This window comes from Rhinopithecus bieti, unplaced genomic scaffold (assembly GCF_001698545.2).
Source record: "Rhinopithecus bieti isolate Rb0 unplaced genomic scaffold, ASM169854v2 scaffold_5019, whole genome shotgun sequence".
NCBI classification, from domain to species: Eukaryota; Metazoa; Chordata; class Mammalia; order Primates; family Cercopithecidae; genus Rhinopithecus; species Rhinopithecus bieti.
The window spans coordinates 655,364-661,611 of NW_016804585.1; the positions used below are offsets into that span (position 1 = coordinate 655,364).

The window sequence follows — 6,248 nt, forward strand, 5'->3', positions numbered from 1 at the left end:
GAAGAATGGGGCCAGGCATGAGTGGATCACACCTGTAATCCCAGCACTTTGGGGGCCAAGGCAGGAGGATCGCTTGAGCCCAGGAGTTTGAGACCAGCCTGGGCAACAAAGTGAGACCCCATCTCTACAAAAATGTAAAAATTACCAGCCCGGGCAACATAGAAAGATCCCGTCTTTACAAAAAATTTAAAAATTAGCCAGGCATGGTGGTGAATGACTGTAGTCCCAACTCCTTGGGAACCTGAGGTAGGAGGATTACTTGAGCCCAGCAGGACGAGGCTACAGTAAGTTGTGATCCTGCCACTGCACACTCCAGCCTGGGTAACAGAGCAAAACCCTGTTTCAAATTAAAATTAAATAAATAAAAAGAATGTACTACTAACATATACAACATAAATAATAAATCTCAAAAACATTTATGTTAAACAAAAGACAGTATAAGAAATATATCCCATCTGACTACATTGCTATGAAATCCAAATAAAGGCAATTGTGGAAGAAGCGAGTGGACTAGAAAGCAGTAAAAGGGAACTTTCTGAGAGACCAGAAATGCTCTGTATCTTATTTTGGATGCTGGTGACATGGGTATATACAATTACTAAAACTCACTGAATAGGCCAGGTGCGGTGGCTCACACTTGCAATCCCAGCACTTTGGGAGGCCAAGGCAGGCGGATCACAAGGTCAGGAGTTCGAGACCAGCCTGACCAACATGGTGAAACCCCGTCTCTGCTAAAAATACAAAAAACTTGCGAGGCATGGTGGGGGACACCTGTAGTCCCAGCTACTCAGGAGGCTGAGGCAGGAGAATAGCTTGAACCTGGAAGTCGGAGGTTCGAGTGAGCTGAGATCGCCCCACTGTACTCCAGCCCAGGCAACAGAGCGAGACTCCATCTCATTAAAAAAAAAAAAAAAAAAAAAAAACAAACCCTCACTGAATTGATCTTAAGATCTTGTATGTTCTTTTTGAGATGAAGTTTCGCTCTTGTTGCCCAGACTGGAGCACAGTGGGGCGATCTCAGTTCACTGCAACCTCCACCTCCCAGGTTCAAGCAATTCTCCTGCCTCAGCCTCCCAAGTAGCTGGGATTACAGGTGCCCGCCACCACACCTGGCTAATTTTTGTATATTCAGTAGAGACGGGGTTTCATCATGTTGACCAGACTGGTCTTGAACTTCTGACCTCAGGTGATCCACCCATCTTGGCCTCCCAAAGTGCTGGGATTACAGGATTGAGCCACTGCACCTGGCCCAAGATCTTTGCATGTTATTCTATGTTAATTAAAATACATGTATCTTTAAGGAAGTCTTGTCATATGACTCCTCCACTTAACACCCTTTAAATGATTACTTGTCACCCTAAAATAAAGCCCAAATTCCTTAGCATCACTCAAAAGTCTTTTATGACCTTATTGTTCTCTCTCTCTAAACCACTCTCCTCCTTAAAGTGCCAGCCTAGCAGTTCTAAAGGTATGCTCCAGGAACTCCTCAGGGTCCCCAAGACCTTTCAGGGGGTCTAGGAAGTCAAAATTATTTAAAAATTACTACTAAGATACTGTTTACCTTTTTGCTCTTTTTCTCTCACAATTGTACAGTGGATTGTCCTGGAGGCTCCATAACATGTGATGATATTATATTATGAAATGCATCAACAATTGAAATGCATCAACAACTATATAACTTAGTCATGGATATTTTCCAAATTACCAATTCATGATGTGACAAAAATCATGCATAGATAAAAGATCTATTCAAGGTACAACAAAAAGAGATCAATTAATTTTATTTCATTTTATTTTTTATTGAGACAGAGTCTTGCTCTGTCACCCAGGCTGGAGTACAGTAGCATGATGTCGGCTCACTGTAGGCTCCACTTCCTGGGTTCAAGCGATTCTCCTGCCTCAGCCTCCTGAGTAGCTGGGATTACAGGCGCGCACCACCACGTCTGGCTAATTTTTTGTATTTTTAGTAGAGATAGAATTTCACCATGTTGACCAGGGTGGTCTCGAACTCCTGATCTCAGATGATCCACCCACCTCAGCCTCCCAAAGCGCTGGGATTACAGGCAGTAGCCACCACACCCGGCCAATAATTTTTTTCTTTTTTTTTTTGAGACAGAGTCTCGCTCTGTCGCCCAGGCTGGAGTGCAGTGGCCAGATCTCAGCTCACTGCGAGCTCCGCCTCCCGGGTTTACGCCATTCTCCTGCCTCAGCCTCTAGAGTAGCTGGGACTACAGGCGCCCGCCACCTCGCCCAGCTAGTTTTTTATATTTTTTAGTAGAGACAGGGTTTCACTGTGTTAGCCAGGATGGTCTCGATCTCCCGACCTCGTGATCTGCCCGTCTTGGCCTCCCAAAGTGCTGGGATTACAAGCTTGAGCCACCGCGCCCGGCCAATAATTTTTTTTTTAATATTTGAAGAAATTTATTCTGAGTCAAATATGAGTAACCATGGCCCTTCAGGAGGTCCTGAAAACATGTGCCCAAGGTGGTCAGGTGCAGCTTGGTTTTATCCATTTTAGGGAAGCATGAAATCAAATACAATCAAATATATTTAAGAAAAGTCTCAAAATTTTTAAGAATGTAAAGGGGTACTGGGACCGGGCACAGTGGCTCATACTCATAACCCCAGCATTTTAGGAGGATAAGACGGGAGGACTACTTGAGGCCAAGAGTTCAAGACCAGACTGGGTAACAGAGTGAGACCCCATTTCTACAAAAAATACAAAAAAAGAAAAGGAGAAAAAATAAAAGAAAAAGGAGTCCTGAGAACAAACTCCTTTTCTCTAGCCATACCAAATTATTTTCAGTTCCTGAACAACATTATGTGAGTTTTGCCGCCCACCCTGTGCATATGCTTTTCTCTGCTTTGCACACACACTCTCCTCAATGTGCCTGGCTAACTCCTACTCAACATTCAGGTCTTGGTTTAAATATCACTTCCTCCACAAAGCCTTCCTTGATTTTCAGACTGGACTGGGTGCCTTTCCCATGTATTCCCAAAGCAAGGACAGTCCCAACTTAACAATGGTTCACCTTACAATTTTTCGACTTTATTTTTTAATTTATTTTATTTTATTTTATTTTTTGAGACGGAGTCTCGCTCTGTCATCAGACGGGAGTGCAGTGGCACAATCTTGGCTTACTGCAACCTCTGACTTCCCTGGTTCAAGAGATTCTCCTGCCTGAGCCTCCCAAGTAGCTAGGATTACAGGCACTCGCCACAATGCCCAGCTAATTTTTGTATTTTTAGTAGAGACAGGGTTTCACCGTGTTGTCCAGGAGGGTCTCGATCTCCTGGCCTGGTGATCCGCCCACCTCGGCCTCACAAACTGCTGGGATTACAGGTGTGAGCCACCGTGCCCCGCCTTAATTTTTCGACTTTATGATGGTGTAAAAAAGATACACGTTCAAGCTGGGCACAGTGGCTTAAGCCTGTAATCCCAGCACTTTGGGAGGCTGAGGCAGATGGATCACTTGAGGTCAGGAGTTCGAGACCAGTCTGGCCAACATGGTGAAACACTGTCTCTACTGAAAATACAAAAATTAGCTAGGTGTGGTGGTGCACGCCTGTAATCCCAGCTACTCAGGAGGCTAAGGCAGGAGAACTGCTTGAGCCCAGGAGATGGAGGTTGCAGTAAGCCGAGATCGTGCCACTGCACTCCAGCCTGGGGGACAACAGTGAAACTCCATCTCAAAAAAAAAAAAAGAGAGAGAGATATGCATTTAGGTCAGGCACGGTGGCTGATGCCTATAATCCCAACACTTTTGGAGGCCAAGGTGAGCGGATCACCTGAGGTCAGGAGTTCGAGACCAGCCTGGCCAACATGGTAAAACCCCATCTCTACTAAAACCATAAAAATTAGCTAGGTGTGGTGATGCATGCTTGTGGTCTCAGCTACCTGAGAGACTGAAGCAGCAGAATCACTTGAGCCCAGGAGGTGGAGGTCGCAGTGAGCAGAGATCACACCACAGCACTCCACCCTGGGTGACAGAGTAAGACCGTGTCTCAAAAAAATATATGAGATACGCATTCAGTAGAAATTATACTTCAAGTGCTCATACATGTAAGCCATTATCCTCAGTGAAATAACTCAGAGATAGAAAGTCAAGGAGGTTGCAGTGAGCTGAGATCATGCCATTGCACTCCAGCCTGGGAGACTCCATCTCAATAAAAAAAGAAAGTCAAATACCACATATTCTCACTGATAAATGGGAGCTACACAACGGGTGTACATACAGAGTGAACTAATAGACACTGGAGAATATAAAAGGTGGGAAGGTGGGAGTGGGGTAAGGGTTGAAAAATTACTTATTGGGTACAACGTTCACTATTGGGGTGATGGGTATACTAAAAGCTCAGCTTTCACCACGATGCAATATATGCACATAAGAAATCTGCACTTCTTGGGCCGGGCGCGGTGGCTCAAGCCTGTAATCCCAGCACTTTGGGAGGCCGAGATGGGCGGATCATGAGGTCAGGAGATCGAGACCGTCCTGGCTCACATGGTGAAACCCCGTCTCTACTAAAAAATACAAAAAACTAGCCGGGCGAGGTGGTGGGCGCCTGCGGTCCCAGCTACTCGTGAGGCTGAGGCAGGAGAATGGCGTGAACCCGGGAGGCGGAGCTTGCAGTGAGTTGAGATCCGGCCACTGCACTCCAGCCTGGGCGACAGAGCGAGACTCCATCTCAAAAAAAAAAAAAAGAAAAGAAATCTGCACTTCTGGCTGGGCGTGGTGGCTCACGCCTATAATCCCGGCACTTTGGGAGGCCAAGGAGGGTGAATCATCTGAGGTCAAGAGTTCAAGACCAGCCTGACCAACATGGAGAAACCCAGTCTCTACTAAAAATATAAAATTAGCCAGACGTAGTGGTATGCACCTGTATTCCCAGCTACTTGGGAGGCTGAGGCAGGAGAATCACTTGAACCTGGGAGACGGAGGTTGCAGTAAGCCAAGATCGCACCACACTGCACTCTAGCCTGGCGATGGAGCAAGACTCTGCCTCAATCAATTAATCAATCAATCAATAAAAAATAAGGACAGGCGCAGTGGCTCATGCCTGTAATCCCAACACTTTGGGAAGCCAAGGCGGGTGGATCACCTGAAGTCAGGAGTTCGAGACCAGTCTGGCCAAAACAGTAAAACCCCATCTCTACTAAAAATACAAAAATTATCTAGGTGTGGTGGCGGGTACCTGTAATCCCAGCTACTCAGGAGGCTGAGGTAGGAGAATCACTTGAACCTGGGAGGTGGAGGTTGCAGTGAGCCGAGATCAAGCCATTGCACTATAGCCTGGGCAACAAGAGTGAAACTCCATCTCAATAAACAAACAAACAACAAATAGGCTTTGTGTTTGATGATTTTCCCAACTGTAAGCTAGAGTGTTCTGAGCACATTTAAGGTAGGCAGATGGCCGGGCATGGTGGCTTACACCTGTAATCCCAGCAGTTTGGGAGGCCGAGGTGGGCAGATCACAAGGTCAGGAGTTCGAGACCAGCCTAGCCAATATAATGAAACCCTGTCTCTACTAAAAATACAAAAATTAGCCAGGTATGGTGGCAGGCACCTGTAGTCCCAGCTATTCGGGAGGCTGAGGCAGGAGAATTGCCTGAACTCAGGAGACAGAGGTTGCAGTGAGCTGAGGTCACACCACTGCACTCCAACCTGGGTGATAGAGCAAGACTCTATCTCAAAAAAGTGGTAGGTAGATGACCTTTGGCAAGTTATGTGTATTAAGTACATTTTCAACTTATGAGTGGTATATCAGCACATCACCCCATTGTAAGTTGAGGAGGATCTGTACTCTATTCTAACCTTTATCATAAACCCATCTAGTGACTGCTTATTTACATGTCTATATTACCCACTAAATTCTCTGTGTACTGGCATCAAGTCTTGTTCACAGCTATGTCCCCAGGGGCTAGCACTGTCTGGCACATAAAAGTATTCATGAGGCCAGGTGCGGTAGCTCACACCTGTAATCCCAGCACTTTGGGAGGCTGAGGTGGGCGGATCATGAGGTCAGGAGATAGAGACCATCCTGGCTAACATGGTGAAACCCTGTCTCTACTAAAAAAAAAAAAAAATACAAAAAATCAGCCGGGCGTGGTGGCAGGCTCCTGTAGTCCCAGCTACTCGGGAGTCTGAGGCAGGAGAACCCAGGAGGCGAAGCTTGCAGTGAGCCAAGATTGTACCACTGCACTCCAGTCCGGGCGACAGAGCGAGACTCCATCTCAAAAAAAAAAAAAA

General features: G+C 46.2%; 1 protein-coding gene across 12 annotated transcripts in view; it reads right to left on the reverse strand.

Moving 5' to 3' along the window:
* MED24 (mediator complex subunit 24) overlaps positions 1-6,248 on the reverse strand; it is a 57,171-nt gene that overhangs the window by 26,930 nt on the left and 23,993 nt on the right. Inside the window, exon 1 of one of the 12 annotated variants that reach the window (XM_017869280.1) lies at positions 5,194-5,212. The exons of the other annotated variants lie outside the window; for them this stretch is intronic. The gene's annotated coding sequence lies outside the window, so the exon portion shown is untranslated. Of the gene's footprint in view, positions 1-5,193; positions 5,213-6,248 lie in introns of those variants that run through there. 12 annotated transcript variants of the gene reach the window in all.